At 38.9% G+C, this 22,624-nt stretch overlaps 1 protein-coding gene across 1 annotated transcript in view; it reads right to left on the reverse strand.

Moving 5' to 3' along the window:
• The window catches only part of TMTC2 (transmembrane O-mannosyltransferase targeting cadherins 2), a gene marked incomplete at both ends in the record, with an annotated part of 256,298 nt that overhangs the window by 151,164 nt on the left and 82,510 nt on the right, over nucleotides 1-22,624 (reverse strand). The window lies entirely within an intron of this gene.

The raw sequence follows: 22,624 nt of genomic DNA on the forward strand, positions 1-22,624 counted from the left end.
AGGGCCAGGAGACCTCCTTGGATGGATAAGGAGCTGCTCAGGAAAATTCAAAGGAAAAAGGAGGCTTATAGAAGGTGGAAGAAAGGGCAGGCAGCCTGGGAAGAATACAGGGATGTTGTCCGGGAAGCTAGGGACCAGGTTAGGAAAGCTAAGGCCCAGGTAGAATTAAACTTGGCTAGGGATGTGAAGGATAACAGGAAAGGATTCTATAGGTACGTAGCGAAGAAAAGTCAGACTAGGGACAACGTAGACCCCCTTCGGAAGCTATCGGGAGAACTGGCTACTCTGGATTTGGAGAAGGCTGAGGTTCTTCATGACTTCTTTGCCTTGGTCTTCACTGGCAAAGGCTCTGACTGCACCACCCAAGTCTTGGAAGGCAGACGCGGGGATGGTAAGAATGAAGACCCTAGGCCCACTGTAGGAGAGCATCTGGTTCAAGACCATCTTAAAAACCTAAACGTACACAAGTCCATGGGACCTGATGAAATCCATCAGCGGGTCCTGAAGGAGCTGGCGAATGAAGTTGCTAAGCCACTGGCCATCATATTTGAAAAATTATGGCAGTCGGGTAAAGTTCCTGACGACTGGAAGAAGGGAAATATAACCCCCATTTTCAAGAAGGGGAAAATGGATGACCCGGGGAATTACAGACCAGTCAGTCTCACCTCTGTGACTGGCAAACTCTTGGAGCAGATTCTCCTGCAAGGCATGCTAAGGCACGTGAAAAACAACAAGATGCTTAGTGGCAGTCAGCATGGCTTCATTAAGGGGAAATCCTGCCTGACCAATTTGGTGGCCTTCTATGATGGGGCTACGAAACTGATGGACAGGGGTAGAGCAGTTGACGTCATCTACCTGGACTTGTGCAAAGCCTTTGACACTGTTCCACACGATATCCTTGTCTCTAAATTAGAGAGACACCAATTTGATGGGTGGACCACTCAATGGATAAAGAACTGGCTGGATGGCCGCATGCAGAGAGTTGTGGTCAATGGCTCAATGTCCGTCTGGAGACCAGTAACGAGTGATGTCCCTCAGGGATCAGTGTTGGGACCTGTCTTGTTCAACATCTTTGTCGGTGACATGGACAGTGGGATTGAGTGCGCCCTCAGCAAGTTTGCCGATGACACCAAGCTGTGTGGTTCAGTTGATACGCTAGAGGGAAGGGATGCCATCCAGAGGGACCTCGACACGCTTGTGAGGTGGGCTGATGCCAACCTTATGAAGTTTAACCATGACAAGTGCAAGGTCCTGCACCTGGGTCGGAGCAATCCCAGGCACAGCTACAGGTTGGGCAAAGAAGAGATTCAGAGCAGCCCTGCAGAGAAGGACTTGGGGGTGTTGGTCGATGAAAAAATGAACATGAGCCGGCTTCAGTGTGTGCTCACAGCCCAGAAAGCCAACCATATCCTGGGCTGCATCAAGAGGAGCGTGGCCAGCAGGTCAAAGGAGGTGATCCTGCCCTTCTACTCTGCTCTTGTGAGACCTCATTTGGAGTATTGTGTGCAGTTCTGGTGTCCTCAACATAATTAGGACATGAGCTGTTGGAACAAGTCCAGAGGAGGGCCATGAGGATGATCAGGGGATTGGAGCACCTCTCATATGGAGATAGGCTGAGAAAGTTGGGGCTGTTCAGCCTGGAGAAGAGAAGGCTGCGTGGACACCTCATAGCAGCCTTCCAGTATCTGAAGGGGGCCGACAAAGATGCTGGGGATGGACTATTCATCAGGGACTGTAGTGACAGGACAAGGGGTAACGGGTTCAAACTTAAACAGGGGAAGTTTAGATTGGATGTAAGGAAGAAATTCTTTACTGTTAGGGTGGTGAGGCACTGGAATGGGTTGTCCAGGGAGGCTGCGAATGCTCCATCCTTGGCGGTGTTCAAGGCCAGGTTGGACGAAGCCTTGGTTGGCATGGTTTAGTGTGAGCTGTCTCTGCCCTTGGCAGGAGGTTTGGAACTAGATGATCTTAAGGTCCTTTCCAACCCTAACTATTCTATGATTCTATGATTCTCATTTTAGTCCAGTCACAAAATAATATTGGAAGAAAACAAGAACTTTGTTTTCACAATATTTATCTTACCCTTCTGTGTAGGCCTTTCCTGAAATCTAATTCCTCTGTTTGTGATTTCAGTTTGTAGAATCACTACCAGAACCACTATCAGAAAACTAGGAATTCAGCAAGAATAAAGCAGGTGTTGAGCTGGAAAGAGTCCTTTCTCTGAGAGAAACATATTATGTTAGACTACAGATTCCCAAACGCTAAGAATGGCAATCAGATGTCAGGATTTAGAGTTGACACCTTGAACTGCAAAAGCATTTGTTTCTTGGGGAAATACTAAGAAAAATAAGTGGCAGTAATATTACCAGCACAACTGCCCCAACTGCATTCTGCTACAAAAAGCCTAGATAGTGCACCAGTTCTTTCCCAGGAAATGGTAGCTCTTATTATATCTTTTACAAATGTGGCAGTTTCCCATATGTGAATCCATGCAACCACTTAAATAATAAAACAAACAAAACAAAAAAAAAATCCCTGTATAAAATGCTTCCACACTATGCTGCCACACTTGCTAAGAGACCAGCCCTCTCTCTCTAAATCAATGATTTTCATGCAGCACATACTCCTATTGGACTCATATTCCCCATCAAAAGTAAACTGCTTTTCTCCAAATCATCAAGAAACCTACTTTACATTCTGAAGGCATTAATTCAGTCAAATTTTATATACAGACTTAGCAAAAAATCTGATGCAACCCTGATTAGTTCCTGTTCAGTCCTGTTTTTATTAAAAATACATAAAATTAAAAAAAAAAAATCAAAAGGAAGCCTTGAAGATATAGTATTGATCACCCTGTATTTGAGTATGGATTTCAGCTAGCAATTCTGAATTACTTCTAGTTTCTCGTACGTGTAAAAGCAACCGATTCTGGTACCTGCCAGTCAGCATGAGAAATACAGCTGACAATTCCAGCTTACTCAGTGATTCGGTCAGGTCAAATGTTGTATTCTCTATGCGTCAAAATTTTAAATAAAGTTAAAAGCCCTTTCCATATGGTTATTTTTTTGCTAAGTGTTTAAAAAAAAAAAAAAAAAAAAAAACCCAAAAGTCTGACGAATGGTTTGGAATATTAGAAAAGCCTAATACAAGAGCAAAGCTAGACATCCTACAGCAAAGAAGGCTCACATAATAGTCAACAACTACTCTGTTTCACATTATAAAATGTAAGAAAAAACACAACTTGGCCAGCACCAGACTTGACTGTGCAGGAGGATGCAAGATTACGAGCACTTGAGATATCAGAGCCAGGCAGCTCTTCGTCTTTTTGCCCTCAAAAGTAAAAGTCAGCAAGGTCTCAGTAACACTAGGACAACACCCTGGACACCATTACTGCAGGACTAATAGAGTCCATGCAAAACCACCTGGGGCCATGCCCATCTGCATCCGCAGCCTGGCTGTCTAACAGCACTGGCAAGATAAACATGAGGTGAAACGTTCATCTCTGTGAAGGGGAGAGAAATACAAGCTCTGTATCTAATAAAATAAACGAATACATAGTACTAAATTGTTCATATCAAGGCCCTGAGGGCACTAACAAGCCCTGACAGCCCTGACCCTCCTCCCTGGGGCTCCCCCACCTTGCCCACAGCCCAGCACCCTACTTCTGCCTCCCAAGGCCATCAGCCCCTGCCTCAGGGACACCACAGCAGGGCCGGTCTCCAGCTCCTCACAGCCCTGCCCTGCCATGGGTGCCCCTAAGCCAGGCCCACACCTTGGCCTGTCCCTGTCCCCAGGGAGGTGCCCGACATCTGGTGCCCCAACACACACACCCGGCTGCCTTGCTCCTGCCTGGGGCAAGGCCTTGTTTTTCTTTAATTACTAAATTAACAAGCTGTTAACTCTGCTGCAGTATTGATGCTTAGTTGCCAATTTCAACAGCAGTTTTAAAAGCAGCCTCTCTTCACGGCCTGGCAGGTAGTGCTGATGTGTCCTTTGTAAAGCCTTCCTTGCTGGCAGCAACCTGGGCTCTCCACAGATAGAAAATAATATTAATTGCTGGCTCCGGGAAAGACTCTGGGATGAAAGAAACTACAAAACGCCTTATTAGCCTTGTCTTCTCCTTCAGTCACAGTTTACCTTCAGGTTACATCCTGCAGATTAGTCCAATCTTGCTAATGGGCATAACAAGAGAAACTCTCCAACTGCACTCATCACTCTTAAACAGAGCTGTAAACGCTGTTCTTGCTAAAAGGCAGCAGGTCACATGGGAAAGTCATTTTTCAAAGCTCCAACACAACTGGCATTTTTACTTTCAACTAGCCTCAGATAAGGGTTGCAGACTCAGTCGAGGAACTTGCTTGCTTAAATTTTTAATGCCTGCCCACTTCATTCATCCCAGGAGAGTGGGATATCTTCTTCAATGTACAACAAATGGACAGGTTTGAGGAGGGAAGGAAAGAATCAGGGTCAGCAATCAATTCTTCAGAAATGGAAATCTGAAGATAGGTAAAAGCTGTAAAGGCAAAATCATAACATGTAACCCAGTCAAAAGAATCGTTCTGCCTCCTGCCACAAACTACTTACTTGCCTAGATGGACCCCCACCTTAAGCACAATTCAGTGAGATTTTTTCATCAAACTCAAAAATGCCAGAGATCCAGCAGTTCACACATGCACATACACATGTATACATACAAAAGCCCCAGATGTTTTTAAAATTAACAGCTATATATGTCCTAAACTGCTGCGCTAGTGCTAAACTGATCCAGGTGTTAACACTAGGGCAAAAAAACCAGATGCGACATTCTAAAGTGATTTAACGCGTTAAGCCTTATGTCCAGCTTCAATATTGCTAATGGTCCCCATATGCTGAAAATGAACATCAGCATTTGAAGTAGAGAGCATATTTTAAAGAAAAAGGAGAACTCCCAAATGTGCACAAAGGAAGCCATTGACCAGCCCTCTCCCACATAAAACAGATAGGCAGTGATAGACTTGCAAGTCTCTACTTGGAGGTTCTTCATTGTTTTTCCTCAAGATCACTTCTGAATATTATTCATTTACTCGTTTTTGATAAATAGCAAAGTGAAAGCACACTATTTTTTCAGTGGATCTTAAAGATCCTAAGGATGCTTTCAAGATTTTATGCTACTTGTATAGACAACAAGCCTGAAAATACAGCTAGAACCTACTTTTTGAAGTACAAATAGTTTCACATACCCAAAATATACAGCTGAGCCAACCCTCCAAACTACTTACAGGCTATCTGTCAGGCAGGTGCATGGTCAGAAAGTAGGCAACTAAAGCTTGTCATAGTTTGGACAATTCTCATATTTGCCTGCAGAATACAATATATATGTAGTCTGTATTGACAGCCTAAAGAAAAATCAGAAAATAGTATCTAGTACATAGAGATATCTTAATAAAGTATTAAGCAGAAGTACATGAAAAAACATTAATTGAAATGTTTAATTATAGAGTCAAGGGAATTATTTGCCATTCCAATATATTTCTGATGGCAATGATGTCTTGCACATTCTGTATTAAAGTTAATTCCCTCTCAATAGTTGTGAAAGTGGAATTTATTTACAAATCCAGCAGGCAGGAAAGTTTTATCCATGCCCACTTCTCAATAAAACAGATCCCTATATTGTGTATCAACTAGGGACACCTGCAAGGGTACAAAATACTGTGCATCCTCTGGGCTTCAAATTGTAGCCTTCAGTTTCTCTTAAGAACAAATTTTCTTAAGTGAATCTCCAATGAACAGCTAATAACTCAGCTATTTTCAAATGGGAAATACTGGGTAACAGCTAAGTAATATATAGGATTCTGAGTTGCTGGCTAGGCTCTGAGAACAAGACTATACATACCAAACAGATTGAAGGAAACATCTATTTTAAATTAACGATCATATTTTAAATTAAAGGAAAAGCTAACATCACAAAAGGGAAATAAAGTTCTAATAAACTAGTGCCTAGTTAATTTCTGCCAATTGTATGTTCCTTTTCTAGTTGCACAGAACTGTATGAATGCATGAATTTCAAAGCTCAAACACTGAAGAAAATACATATTTTTAATATGATATTCCTATCCTATGTAACTGTTAGTGAAGGCTATTAATACATTGTTAGTACAGGGCCTCAGGAGAATATATTAACAAATAATATTATTATTTATCAATTTTATAATATTATTATTTATCAATTTTGAACTATTAGTGTCCTATAGCAGTATTAGTGTCCTATAGTCAGCATCAGTCTTGTAACAGAACAAACAGGAACTACAAGTAACAAGACCATTAGTGTTTTATTTCCAAAACTTTCTTGTGTGAGACTTCCCTGATTTAGATATAAGCAAAGCGGAAAGATAGATGAGACAACCATAACCATACCTTCACATGATTGCAAACCCTGCCAAAAATGAAGACACAGAGAAATAAACAAAAATCCCTCCAGTAAACAAACAAAATAACAGAGAAAGGTTATGGTCTTGTACCACAGTATAAAGACATACAGACTTCCTAAGATTTTCTAAGTTGCACAGTGTCTTCTACAGGAATTGATCTCTTAAAATAAGCAACATAAATTTTCAGAAGGCAAATGGAGGGGGGTGGGGCTAGGGGGAGGGAGAAGACATCTAAGCAAGGTAACTTATTCCTTCTTGATTTCCATGAATGACTATCAGCTGTGGCTTGACTTCACCACCAGTATGCTATGATTCAGCAGCCCATCAGCTGCAGACTTCTAGACTTTATACTTTTGCGACTCAAGATGCATGGTGTTTTTCGGAACAAGGAAGCAGTGGCAGTAGTTACATACAACATTCAATGCTGTTGAGCACTGCCTTAACTATACTGAAGTATGCTCCATGTATTGATTTTTGTATTGACTTGAAAGAGCTTTGAAAACTTTTAGTAACTAAAGGTTCAAACCATATTGGTTACAAGAAGGTTGAGATGGCCTGAAAAATCTTTACCACCTGGAAGATAAATATTTCAAAAGCTAACTATCTTTCTGTATCTTTCTCCATAGTACAAGCCTTTTCATTTCTAAGTATGTTCTCTTATGCTGAAATAATCTAGCCTTAATATTAACCCTAAGTGCACCTCACTCCCTCTCAGTTTAAGCTTTAGCCTGACATAACAAATGCTAAAAGATGGACTATGTGAAATTCGAAACCCTAATTAATACCAACTGCCTGGGATAGTACTATCTGATTATTCATGCACAGGTAAAAAACACATGCTGGAGGGAAGCAAGAAAAGTAATTAATATTTTCTGGTGCTGAACAAAGGGATACCATCAGTTTCCTCTCAGGAGGCAGCAAATAAAAACAGAGGGAGAAGAAGGGTTCCTGTCCTTGTGTCTGCTCCCTGAGTTTCTTCACCACAACATGTACAGCAGGTCTGCGAAAAAACATTTATTGAAAAAATACTTAAATTCCTAAACCAGAAAATGCTTTCCCCTATTCTCACAGCTGTTTCATAAGCTAGTTTCTCTCCTGATTATACGACACAAAATTGCTAATTCTATTCCTCTAAGACTTCAAGATACTTCACCCTTACCTGATAACGTATTCTTTCACATGCACATTCAAAGTTTTTCTTTAAAATATTCTTCAGTGCCAAACCACTGCCTGGCAATAACTCAAGATTTGTTTATTTTATAGTTATAGATATGTATGACCAGCTTCTGAAGCATGGTCAGAATTCATAGCTGGAACCTCTGCTGCCCTTACCAAATCTATTGCAGATGATGAAAGTGGGCCCAGCAGGCCTTATTAGATTTACTGTTCTGAAGTAGAATATGGAGCTGTTTCTCTTGCCCACTTTCCTTTGAAAAAATAAAACATAATTTTTGCCATATCACCATACAACAACACAACAGCAAAAGGACAGAAATTTTAAAGCTTGAGAATACAGTAGACAGACATGTTGAGTTGCTTAACCAGATTAACAGTATGGATATTAAACTACTTTTTCTGACAAGTTACCTTCTGAATATACCTAAAGCCTTCCCAAGACACATACATTTTAAGCCATTATCTGAAAATGGAGGCACACATACTGTACCACTACAGAATAGAGTTTATCAGTCCTACATCAGTTCCACGAATATCCTCTTTTCTGTTCTATTCAGCACATGGTTGGGCTATACCGAGAAAAAGCACTCCGTAATTTAATTTTTGAAAAATTATGGGGTTTTTTTTCCTCCATTCAATCTATTTTTTGACACAGCATTTTTAGAAAGTTTGAGGAGATTATACATAATTATGCCTAAACCCATGGCATAAACTCTGGTGCACTCTAAATTTAAAACCTGAATGAATATTTAGACACCACTCTGACTTTCATTTTTAGTGAAGCACTGAAGAAAATACCCAGGAACACGTACACATACAAACACAGAAATAATGAGTAGAGGAGAAAACTACTGAACCAAAACATAACACACAGACACTCTCACTTCTTTTTTTTGGGGGGTGGGAGTGGTAAGGAAAAGCATCAAGTTATTTTGTATAAGTTCCTTTCTTTAAGCCTTTTATTTAAGCACCAAAAAAACCCTTCATTAACTAAGGTCTGGTCTAAACTTAAAAGTTTTTTTGGTTTAACTGAAAGGTGTTATTCAAAATCAATTTAGTGAAAACAGTTTGGTGTATGCATATCCGCAGAGGTCAACTTAACCTTTATACTGGCTTTAGAACTCATATTGAAGAAATGTATGTATTGGAAGAGAGGAAAATGAAAACAATCCTAGACTCAGCTATCATTGGTCACGTTCATGCTTTTCACTGTAAGAATCCAATGATTCCTGAGCACTCAGACCCACCCTGCCTTTCATTATCCTCAGAACTGCCAAGCACAAACCCCACTATGCTACAAACTATCAGCTGTGAAATTCATGCCTACCAAAATTCTCCTGTCTCCAAAAAGTCTCTTTTTCCCTTCCTTCAGCCCCATCATAAGAAGCATAAATGCATAAAACTAATGTTCTGACACACACCAATTCCACACCATCGCTTTTCCTACCCAAATGCTATCATGCTAGCAGATTTGTGGGGTAGGTTTCTTAAGAAATAATATTGTACAGAATAACGATTTTCCATGTAGGTGTCCTGGTTTAGCAGCAGCAGTCATTTTTTTCTCCTTCTTAGTAGCTGTTGCAGCACTGTGTTTTTGACTTTCGGCCTGGGAACAGAGCTGATAACACCGATGTTTAGCCTGATCAAGGACTTTGTGAGTCTCATGCTCTGCCAGGGAGGAGGGGAAGCCAGGAAGAAGCAGGGACAGGACACCTAACCCAAACTAGCCAAAGAGGTATTCCATATCACAGCACGTCATGCCCAGGATGTAACTGAAAGTACCCGAAAGGCCTAGAACGCTGCGGGGTGGGGGCGAGATATCGGTCGGTGAGGTGTTGTTTTTTCTTCCCTTGCTATTTCCTTTATCATTATTATTATTGGTGGTAGCAGTAGTGGTTTGTGTTATACCCTAGTTACTGGACTGTTCTTATCTCAACCCGTTGGAGTTACATTCTTTCGATTCTCCTCCCCGTCTCTCCAGGAGCAGAGGGAAGAAAGGTGGGGGGGGGAAGTAGACTGCGTGGTTCTAATTTACGGCCTGGGCTTAAACCACGACAGTAGGCCAGACATATTTTGGTGTCCTACAAATATGCTAAAAGACTACTTTTTTTATGGCAAGAAACTAGAACTCCTGCGTATCCAGTTTACGAACTTCTCTGATATGCAGTCACAGATGATCATAGGCATAGATCTATTTATAGCCAGATACAAAATAGTATTAGGAGGGCAAGGGAATCCTTCCTGAGGATTAAAAAAAAAAAATCTAATTTATTTTGAGTCAGCTCCAAATTCCATCCACACAAAAACAAACAAAAGATGATGCACTGCCATTACAGTGAAATATTCTAAAGAAACACACAAAACAAAGCAAGCTTAACTACATGGCAAAACCAGCAAGAAATGTTAATATATCTTTGAGATAAAACCCAAGGCTTATCTTTCTCTGTGATGACAGTTTACTCACCAGTGAATCAACCAAAATATTTAAAGTACCTTCTCAGAGGATTCCAAGCTAAAAAACAGTGCAGCACTTTTCCTTCTCAGATTCCTATTAAGCAAAATTGCTACAGAATATAGAATCTAAACTCTGGCTAGAAAGCACCTGTGATACAGAGACTTCATCCTCAGGCCTTGCCATAGATATGTCAGACAAATTCCTGGAAGCTTTTGTTTTTTGTTTTTGTGGTTTTGTTGCGGTTTTTTTGCTTGGTGGGTTTTCGGTGGTTGTTTTTTTGTTGCTTGTTTTGTTTCACTGGGGATGGGGTTTGGTTTGTGGTGGGTTTTTTAGCAGGAAAAATGGAACTTGCCATAGACATATGTCAAAACCAATTTTCTTTCAAACTGAATTCTCTCAAAAAGTAGAACAACCCAGATAATTAATAACAATATTTGGTCCGACAAAGATGTATAATGACTTCTAGTGAATAGAGTGACTGCTCAGCATAGTCCTGGCTGCTTTTTCCAGCTCTCCAACTTCTTTACAGGAGCACTGTTGGATGCCCTTCATAAACATGCTTCCATAGAGCAGACCGGCACCCACCCATCTGGAACATGTTGATTTTAATGAAAAAGGTTAAAGTCGTAGAATCCTAGAATGGTTTGGGTTGGAAGGGACCTTAAAGGTCATCTAGTTCCAACCCCCTGCCATGGGCAGGGGCACCTTTCACTTAGACCAGGTTCCTCAAAGCCCCATCCAAACTGGCTTTGAAAACCTCCAGGGATGGGGCAGTCACAATTTCTTTGAGCAGCCTGTTCCCGTGCCTCATCACCTTCACAGTTGTCATGGTTTAAGCCCAGGCCACCAATCAGAACCACACAGTCTACTCCCACACACACACTTTCTTCCCCCTGCTCCCAGAGGAATGGGAAGCAGAATCGAAAGAATGTAACTCCCACGGGTTGAGATAAGAACAGTTTAGTAACTAAGGTATAACACAAATCACTGCTGCTACCACCAATAATAATAATGATAAGGGAAATAACAAGGGAAGAGAATACAATACCACCCGCCGATACCCAGCCCGACCGAGCAGTGAACTAGCCCTTCCAGGTAACTCTCAGTTACATCCTGGGCATGACGTGCTGTGGTATGGAATACCTCTTTGGCTAATTTGGGTCAGGTGTCCTGTCTCTGCTTCCTCCCAGCTTCCCCTCCTCCCCAGCAGAGCATGAGAGTCAGAGAGTCCTTGGTCAGAGTAAACATTACTGAGCAACAACTAAAAACATCGGTGTTATCAGCGCTGTTCTTAGGCAGAAAGTCAAAAACACAGCACTGCACCAGCTACTAAGAAGGAGAAAAAATGACTGCTACTGCTGAACGCAGGACAACAGTAAAGAACTTCTTCCTAATATCTAATCCAAATCTACCCTCTTCTAGTTTAAAAGAGTTGAAATGAGTTTTAATGATTTGTTTCCTCTCTGTGCCTCAATAGCTTGTCCAGATGTAGGGACCCACTAGTGTAAACCAAGTTTTGTGGCATGTCATAGCAATTGTGAAACACTAGAAAATGAAACCATAGCAGTGTTTAAAATATTTTTTTTTCCTAATTCCTTGGTTAAGAGCACCTTGTTAGTAGGTAACAGTTTGGAGTGACACAGAAAAGGCTAACTCACATTATGTAAAAGAAAACATGGGCTTTACAGTTGCTGTTACATGCAAGTCCACACTAAGGATATTCTCAAGGATTGTACTGGATGCTGTCTAAGACTGAGCTAAAAAGGCAGGAAATGACAAATTAGTTGAATTATGTTATCAGGTCACATAGGATCAGATTCTGATTTCTGTTACATTAGCATTAATCCACATTTTTCTAAGTAACTGCAACTGGCATAAGCTGTTATAGCCTTTCAGTAGACTTTTTAGACTTCCAAGCATAAAACCAAAACAACCAGAAACCATGTCTTTCTATATTTTACAGCAGCTGTTGAGAATCAGCCAGTAAGTTAAAAGGATCACAGACAGCAATTCAGGTAAATGGAAGCCATTACCAGAATCACACACCTGATCAACATTTCTGACACTACCATTACAGCTAAGTCAAGTCAAGCTGAACTACAAAAAGCAGCTAGCATTGAACTGAAACAGTGCCAGATTTTCAAGTCTCTCCACTTCTATGCAAGCCAACCACCTGCACTGTTTCCACTAGGTATTTGCATGCCATTTTATGTATTTTACTTTTTTCAAGCAGCTTTAACTTTCCTAAGAAGCATCCTTCTAAAAGGTCTGAAGATCTACTGGAAGATCAAACCAGTATTTAACTACTAGGCTTAACTTCCTTAAAGTAACATTTAAGTCCAACTATCCTTGACAGCAGCACAACAGAGGGCTGCATTTTTACTTGTAGCCAAGAAACCCAAGCACCACAAAGGGTTATGGCATTTCATAACTCTGACCTTTAAACAATGACAGCTGTAAGTTCAACCTAAAAAGACCTATAGGAGAAAGCTGCTGGAACACAAAGTTTTATGAAAGCTTAAAAAGTGAACAGTTTGCTTCTTTCTGTAGTCTACATCAAACACAGAAATGGTTTGTCAGGAAACAATTCATGTGCACTATTTTATTAAGAAACTGTCAGCCATCTCTCAAAATTCCAGCACTGCTAATGGACAGTGATTAATTTTGTCTTCTCTGTTCAGAAAAGGACTGGTTGAGATCACAATAAGAAGACATATCAAACATGGGTGAAAAAAATCATGGGTAGATTAAGACAAACACATGCAGCTCAATGCAATGAAGGTGACTCAAACGAACCAGAAAACACTGCCTGGAACGCAGTTTCAGACTTCAGAAAGAGAAAAATAGTGGGTACTGTGTTGTTGCATTTGTTGACAAGGCAAATGTATTCTCTTCAAGTGTCCCAGATTCTCACAAAAGGATGTGAAAAATAAAGAAAGATGTGACAGAATTTCACCTTGGAGAGAAGTTTCAACTTCATGCACCTGAGCTTGAACCAAGCCTCTTTTCTACTAGAGATCTGCATGTGTTGTACAATGTCATTTAAGAAAGAGTATTGAAGAGTATTGTAATGCTCTTTTCTTTTCTTTTTTTTTTTTTTTTTTAAATCAACTATCCATTTGAATATTTACATAAAACATAGCACATACCTATTACCTACAAAGCTGGGGAAGGTTCCTTCTTCCGGTTCCCTCTTTGCTGTCCCCCGTGGCATTACAAGCCACTGAAAGTTTAATGAAAAAAATTATAGTTTGACAGACCATATAAAACAGCAGAATGCATTTATTTCTGCATAATAAAACCAGAGTAACATAAGGAATAAGCTGTTTCTGTTCTACAAGACTTACTTCTTTTTTTCTAGGGCTCTGCATTGATCTTGCTACAAAGTAATCATGAATTCAAGACATTTCTCACCACAGGAAATTAGTTGTTTGGAATAAAACAGTGCTGTGTATGCATCATAAATTTCCCAGGTTTCTAACATGTTGTGGTATACAGAAAGACACTGAGAAATGAATTATGACACACAGCCAAGATATAATACAGCTATCTAACCCACACATCCCATTCACTAAGACAATGTAGCACCCAAGGCATATGAAGATTTCAGGGTAGACTGTCAGGTGCTTTTAATGAAATCTGAAGAAATACTCAGATAGTAAGTTATTGCTATACAGCAATTTCAGCAGTATTTACCCAGATGGTGTATGCAATCAGCCATGCATACGTACCTCATACAAATCAACTTCATCACCCGCTTTAGTTCCTTCTCAACTCTAGGTTGTAAGATAAGAGCCTGTAGAAATCAGCGTGAACAGAGGCAGCTCCTGGCTCACGAGAGGCTCATGAGTTGGAAGTCCCACCCTGGAAACTGAACTGAGTGTAACTGGGAACTGCATCAGTGCCAATTGTGAGGCTCATTTCACATGAAGATGTTCACCTTGAACCCCAAACTTACAGTGAATGCTTAATCATCAACTACTGAGAAAGATAAAATACTATTTTAGAGACACAGGCTCCTGTTATTTTAATATTACAGGCCAACAAAACAGATGAAAGTTTTAAATTAAAGGCTACTTCTCTGAACTGATATTCTGTGATTTTACGCACAAATCAAGCCAGGTGACTTATTTCCAATAGCTATGAAAATAACAAAATTAGTTTCAACGACCTCAGAGATATATATGCTTATTCATGGTCGTGGCCCAAGGCAACCCTGAAATCAGACATTCCATTAAGTCAGAAGCATGGCACACAGCCAAGCTCCTGTAAAAGTTAAAGGTCTTGCACATACTTTCTTTATGTGTTTATTTGAATAGAATGGTGACTTTGGGTTTTGGGCCACCCATCACTTCTAGACCTCCCAAAATATTTAAAGGAACTATTCAGCCAAATCTTAGCATACACCACCCGCCTTGGGATGCTACCTCTTTAAACAAGATGTAAAAGCATCAAAAAATGAAGTAACAGGGGAAGAAACATCAAAACACAGTTTATCTGAAGATATTTTAATGTGTATTTTGCTCTACAGATGAGTCATGCAACATTTTGGGTGCAGTTTAATTACAATAGTAAGATAATAATAAGATAAAGAACCTAAATGCTGTTACAAAGCCAAAAGAAATATACAGTAAACCAGAAACTGTCCAATATAATAAAATAAGAAATAACGGTGACAATTATCAGAAAACAAATAAAGTACCTCAGGTCACCATACTGTAAAATAAATTTTAAAAATAAAGAACCTATTTTCCCTTTCTTCTCCAGGGTCACAAAAAGAAGCTTAACAACTGACTGACATAATCAGAAATACCATAGTGATGTAGAGACATTAGAAACAAATTCTGATTTGAATATTCAGAAATAACTGGCATTTGCCAGTAGTCTTAAGGACACCCTGCTACTAAATAAGCAAACAGTTTCTCAATCTGGGTTCCAGAGCCACAAAAAGTAACCATGAATTGCATTTTCATTCAGAAGCTACAAACTTACCCTATTTCTACCTGTACAGCTGAGCTCTCACCAATAAGACAAATTCACAAGGACTACATGCTAATAGTAGTCATCCTGATCCATCCTGGAATTCATGGCCTCATCTCTATATTTTAGATTCTACACATCAAACAAAAGAAAGTAGCAAGCAAAAAGCTCTAAAACAGGAACCAAATTTGGATTTTTTTTCTTTGACTGGGTACCACAATAAAGATTGCCAGGTACCAATTCCGGCAGTACCAGTTCCTGCCTGGCCAACTACCACTTTGAATAGTCATAAATAACACAAGTGTGTATATACATACACTGCAATTTAGGAACTGCTGCTGTAGAAAGTTGATTCAGTGCTAACATCGAAAGATTTAAATTTGGCTCATTCAACAGAAAAGGGTATCAACGCATGACTGCTCACTAAATGCCTAGGAAGAAACCCAGTGCACCTCTCAGCAATAGTAAAAATCAATTAATGAAAGAGAATTATTATTTATTAGTAGATTTTTTTTAAGTGCTCATTTCTTTATAGCCTTAAAAAAAAAAAAAAAAAAAGTAACAAAGAGAAAAGCATTGCCAAGAATAGCAGAAATTCCAGGTTCTGCCCCTCCACCTTTCCTGGCACTCGAAAGATTGCTAAAACAAGTTAATGGTTACTCTAAACTGAATTTCACACAGCTCCTGTCACCAAATGGACTAACTCAGAAAGGAAAGTTGTTCATTAAACAATGGGTAAAGGCAACACATTCAACCTGTTAGAACATGTGATCTGAAAGACTGCATCTGAATTAATCCTGAAAAGTGGATAGAAATACACAAAAATGTTTAAGTTGCATACATAAATCAATGTAAGGTATCCACTACTACATAAGGTAGAAGTGGAAGATACTGCAGCTTGTAGCATACCTGCCAGCTCATAGTGTTCTCTTCTTGAAACTAGCACAAACACTAGTTTGCAGATACCTCACTCCAGTACGACATCCCACTGTGCTGGCGGCGCAAGGCTTCCTTCCCACCAGGCATGTTTCATCTTTGTGGAATGAACTTAGAGCCAGCAACAACAATCCACCCTTCCTCTTGGTATTTATTACATGGCTTCTTACTGTCTGAAGGATGCTGATGTTTCTTGGATACGTTTTTGTAATTTTTCAGAACTTATTTTAGATGCTGTGTAATTACTTTCACACTGAAGTTTCACGGTGATGTTTTTCAAGCTCAACTGATTAAAGCTTGTTTAATAGATCTTGAAGAAAATATATTACTCACCTTAATGAAAATTTATGCAAATCACTGGCACTAGCTTCTGCAGAAAACCTTTTCAATTAATTATAATTAGGCTTTTTAGTTCTAGGCTTCTGGGTTTTTTTTCTTTTTTCTAGTAGGAAATTACAAGCATAGATTTTTTTCCTTTTTTCAATTGTGGGAGATGAAGAACTTCATTGGTGTGATGTACAAACTTCCATACAAATTGGGCTTGTAAGTGCAGAGCCTTTTTTATTCCTGCCTTTCAGACCAGGTCTCAGTATTTACTCACGGATATCCAGGACTGGAAAGAAGACAAAGAAAGCTGGTCATTGGTGCTGCCCCTACTTCTCTCACACAGCCACTGGATTCCAGTCCTAGAACATCTGTGTTATGACAGCATCTCTCTCTAAAAGTAGTCTAACATACCTTTCATCGTTCTCACCCTTTTATTAGGATTTCCTATGCTGGACCTAATAGGGACAGAAATTAGGTAAAAAGAATGACTGCCTCAAGCAATCCATGTTCCACAAACTTACAGCTACCCATTGGTGACAAATTCCTTTATGTTCATTTTTCAGGTCCTCAGGCACGGCCTGTTTCCTACTATGAAACAGAATTTCTAGTCCATAGTGATGACTGCAATCATACCTCTTATTGTTTAATTATGTGCCATTTAACCAGAAATTAAAAAGCATTTCATCTTGGAAAAGCAAATGTGAAAACGACTGGTTCTAGGTTTACAGTCTTCTAATCCAGATCAAACATGCTCAGACAAAAAAAAAAGTTACCACTCTTTAGCTCCACAAAATCAATCAGAGATCTGCCTTGAAGCCTATATTGCCATGACATAGAAGCAAAAGTTTGGTGGGCTAATTCCAACTGCCATGAAATTTTATATAATGCATATAATTATATAATAACATTTACAGACCTCAAGAAGACATGCACAGAAAAACTGTGACCAAAACAGTAACACTCAAAATTAATGTACAGGACAACAATCTTGAGCTGAACATAAAAATAAGAGTAAGGCTTTGGAGCAACAAGCAGATTCATTAGAAATTAAAAGGCAAAGCAGAATATTAAACAGCCACATTAACAAGGTGAAACTGTGCTATGCTTTTAATTTGCAGGCAGAATTTGGCAGCTGGAACTTCATTAGCAATTCTCAAGCTAATGGATGAACCAGTTCAGCCTCCCATGACTGTACCTGTTCTACAGGGCCAGCAGAAGTAAAACTGACATAATAGCTAGAATCATAAAGACAGAGAACACCACTTTTCAACACCCTCAGTAAAGCGACATGGTTTATTTTTTAAGCAACCACTTAGCCCTTTTGGAAGCATAGTTATGGTCAGATGACAGAAATCATCTTTAGGACTTCAATATTCACTGCCAAGACGATATTATGATGCAAGATCACATCTCCTCATTTTGCCATTAAAACTGTGTAATCTGTCAACTTCTCTTTAACAGTAAAAGAGATCTTGTCTTACAGAAAAATAACTTGAACACTTTTTTTTAAAAAATCCAAACAACTGAAATATTCACAGTATCCTAGTTATGATTTCCAGGGAAAGGTACAATAACTGAACAGCCACTAGAAATTAGCATTCAGGAGAAAAAGTCCAACTGATTAGGTTTCTGAGAGATCTTCAGCTCATAGGATGAAATGGTAAGTATAAATAAAAATTCAGGCATTCCAAGACAAATATTCCTGTAAAGAATCTGTTTTATACGAATGATGCTTTATTGGCTGATTTTCTTCTTTTTTTAAGAGTCATCAAGACAAACAAAGATAATCTAAAGGAAGATAATTACAGCAGCAGCAGGAATCCAATATTCGGTAACATTTTTTTCTTGTAAGTGATGCTTTCATGCACAAAACCATTAAATACTATAATGGCACAAACTGGCTTTCAGCGCTGTAATTTTGAGAATTACAGTTTCAGAGCCTCAAGTATTTTGCTGCTGTAACGTTTCAGATCTGCTCTGCTCTAAGTAGCCAAACCTTTTAACATTTCCCAATCACATTAGAAGACATGTCTCCCTCCTCCAGCTTTTTTTTTCCTCTCGGCTTCTGTGTTCTCCCATTTCCATCTAAGAATGTAGGATTACTAAACCATATTGGGTTTTTATTGGGAGAAAAAAATAAATAATCACACAGTAATTAACACAGTTACTATCCCCCTACTAAAGAAATGAAATATCAGTACAAATCCATTAATTTGTCCAAATACATGATGGTCCTTATCAAATCACCAGTGCCATCCAATAAATGTTCTTGATTTTTTTTTTTTACTTCTTTATTTTTTTTAATTAATTACTTTTAAAAGAAAGTTTCCATCTCTCTTTTTCAGGCTTGATTACCCCACTGAGTGAAATTGGCTGGTCTACAAGAAAAGCCACACACATGTATGCAGCCACAAACACACATATTTCTTTCCCTCAGCATAATTTCCCAATTTAGCCATTTTGAGTAAGCCCTGAGGTTCTGATAGCTCTCATGAAGCTAAAGCTCGCTCTGAAAATGGGCAAAATTACATAAAGTGCAGGAAGACTCCTTTATGCCATTTTTCTCCCTTGCAAAACCATTGAGAAATAACTATATATAAAACTTCTTTCTAGCCAACAAAATGATGCTACACTTCATAGCTTTCCTGAGCACCTTTAGAAACAGAAGAGGAAAAAGTGGCTGTGAGATTCACAGAAGAGCTTGAAAGGAAAAGAAATTGTGTGTTGGAAAACCTTTTCCTGATAAATTACACAGCGACTTCCTCAGCCCAAGATGTCTTAAATCTAAACAAAAAGTATCAGTATGTAACTGCCTTTGATATTCTCTTGCTCTGCAGAGAATTACCAGCTATAGTAACTTTTTTAATATTTATAGGAAAAAGTCTTCATCTTAGAAACAGCACAGTTTAAGAAAAGTAAGGGCCTGACTAGCTGAAACTAAGCACTGGACAGAGTTTTAACTTTCCATTCTAGAACAGAGGATTTTTCCCCTTATATTTTTCTTAATAGCTAAAAAGCAAAGACACTGTAGCATAAATAAAAGGAATAGCAATTTTCTAAATTTTCTTAGTTTTTAATTTTTACCCTTCTTTGTGCTACTGGTCAGTTTACGAAGGTGGGGTAAGGGTTGATTGAGCTTTAATAGATGCTGTAATAATTTAGAAATTAATCAATTTATAGAAAAACGATGTTTTTTTCCTTGTTGACAGTTGGAGTTAGAGTGATTGAGGTTCTGCCCCCTTTCACCAAGTGCTGATTTACGTTATGCAGCACTGGCTCTTACCACTTAAACACTCTATTAAGCAAGTGATCAAAATTTCTAATAATCTGCCCTTTTAGGTGATGTCAGCTTTTAATACTCTAGCTAAGAATTTCTTCATGCCAAGTTCTGAAATCTTGCTCCTAAATGCAGATGAGACAACTTTTAAATCTGATTGTGAGCTGTATGCACCCTTCTTTTTTTTCTATTATCAAGTACATAATTATTTTATGTTTTTTTAACATACGTATGAACTTCACACCTTCCAATGTCCCTCTGTAGGCACCACAAACCCCATAAACAATTGGGGGAGTGAGGGGGAAAGGGGAGAGGGGAAGCAAAGAAATGTGAAACTGTTTCTTTCATACTACTGTCCCATCATGCCCAGGAGGGCCAGATGTCTTAAAAGCAAGCACAGTCATCTACTGTTCTGCACAAACCAAAGTTAGAGCTAGTGAATTAAACTAAATGAAACTGGCATTTAATTTAGAACGTCCTTGTTCAGTCATTTTGTTAAGCCCTCATGGGGACATTCGCAGTGCTGCTGATGGGTATTTAGCCACCAAGTTCCTCACCTACATTACCCTACGGGGTTGTTTTGAAAATTAATTAATGTTAGTAGAGCACTTCAAAAGTGTAAAATACTATGTAAATACTAGAGGCATTCAGTTAATGTTAATAAAAGCAGCTTAGCTGAACCCCCATTCACCATACTGAATGTAAGCATTTTATACTTTTAAAATTCACAGACTGTCTACAAAAAGCCTAACACACACTGAATAGCACAATGAAAGCATGGGTAGCCTCAGCTTGTTGTTTCTGACATCGATTCTGAATGAAGCCAACTCAAAACGATCATCTCACAGGAACAGGAAGCCCACATAAAATCACAGCTCTCAAATGAAAGGGCAAGAAGTCTGAGTGCCTTTTCTGCTGCCATGACCCAAAAAGCCATAGAGGGCAATGAGATTGCCTTAACTACTGTGAACTTTAACTCATGTTGTAAAGGTCAACAATTATTAGCTGAGTAACAAAAGGAAAAGGGGAAAAAAAAAAAAAAAGCTAGCATCCAAAAAAATTCATTCCAAAAGAAAAAGCAGTTCTTGTAACAGCTCCTCAGTAACATCTCCTTCCCCTGTACCCCCAGTCTCTGTACAGCATGATGTTGTTTTGGTTTCACACTGCTGTAAAAATCTCTAAGTTCTAAAGTGTGAAAGGCCACCTGGAATAAGCACATGTGGTGCTGCACTGACCCTACTACACAGAACCTACATAACCACTGCCAATGTGAAAAAGATTCCTTTATCCATAATTAAATCAAGAACAGAATTAAGTTTATCAACCTTGCATTAAACTGTACAGTTAGAGAACATCACTTTTGGACAGCACTTCCAATTCTTGAACAATAAATGATTTTCATGAAAAGGACTAACACTAGGTATTATACAAACTGCCCCACCTTCTTTTCAACGGCCTTCCACCTGGCCATGCTTCTCAATAGAGACAGGTTAAAAACCAGCTCCACTCTGCACCATTTACACAAGTTGGTTTGGTTGTTGGTTTTTTTTTTACCCTCTCTCAAGATAGTTTATTCCATGACAGTATTCAAGTATACAATTAAAATTTATATGATCTACTAAAACCAGGTGAACTTACTTAAGATTAGATATCTGAGCATAACTACTTTGCTGGAATAACAAGAAGATTCACGCAGATACTGGTGTGAAGGCTTTTATTCCATATACGTACACAGAAGATAGAGGTGTTAATGATCTTCGCCATTGTTACTTCCTGCAGAGATCAGTAAATGTACTGGTGTCTGCACAGAAGCATACCTAAATTTAAACTTCTCACAGCTGTGTAATAATGAGCTTCACTGAACAAGCTGGTCTGAAGCTAAACAGTTCACATATTCAAATTAGCATTAAAAGAAGAAAAACCATATAGTGTATATGTGCTCATAAGATCAGTAGAAAATCAGCACAATTCTCTCTGCTACCACTTCCAGGCTACACAAATAGGCCTTTTTACACTCTGCAGAGGTTGATACATTTCAGAGTTCAAATGTCTGGTCCTACACTACAGTAATGTCAAAGTTTGATGCTGTTGCATGAGAAAAGGGTTCCTGGCATTCACATTTCACTTAAATCTGTAGTTCCAGATGCTTGGCTTCAACAGTAACATTAAAAGATTCATGACTTCATTTCAGAACATCATTTCTGTTCTTAAGACTTTAGTAGCAACTTTCACCACCAGTGAGTTTTATATTCTTAAGAGGCAATAGTGGTCAGTCAGATGTTGGTTTAGGGGCCCAAAACTAAAACGACATCTGAATACACACTGGAGTCCTGCCGTCACTACTCAGACAAGCCATAAACTCCGCTACCTGTTCCCAATAGCAACACTATTTATGCACCTGATTTCTACAGCCCAAGTAAGTCCACTACTTCTGATGGGTCCCATGTTATTGGCACCTCCAAGTCTCCAGGGTCTTCTCACATTTATGTCTAAATCATCATCTGTCAAAAGGAACACTGTTAACTACAGCCAGAATAGAGGTCCAAGAATGGCAAATAACAGCACTGAACACAGCCAGATTCATTTTCAGAGTAAAATTCCCCTTAAAAAAGGATGAATAAAGTAGATTGTTAGTCTAAGTCATTTGAGAATGTGGAGTGATTACCGTAGTATAATGGCAATTAGACTATTCCTAAAATACTACAGCTAGTATACTCCCCTCAGTACTACATTACTCAATTGCTTTCCACTGTCATTACACATGCATACAATTAAAAAAATACAAATACTTGAAATTGAAGATATTTGAACCCAAAAAGCTAGCTGTTCACTGATAAGACTTTCATGTTATTAAGCTAAAAATAAGTTCACTTTGCAACATCATTTATAAAAACCAACACATTTTAAAATCTATATGGAGTCCCTGCATTTTAATGCAAATATTTTATTTTTAAGTTGACTGAATAATGTTACTGTTCTGACAGAAGCAATAGTTTAATGCATCTGCCTCAGGCTGTTTGTAAGGCCTGCCCCAAAAAGACAATCAAAGAGCTTCAGACCCTTTTA

This window comes from Psittacula echo (genome assembly GCF_963264785.1).
Source record: "Psittacula echo genome assembly, chromosome: 1".
Taxonomy (NCBI): domain Eukaryota; kingdom Metazoa; phylum Chordata; class Aves; order Psittaciformes; family Psittacidae; genus Psittacula; species Psittacula echo.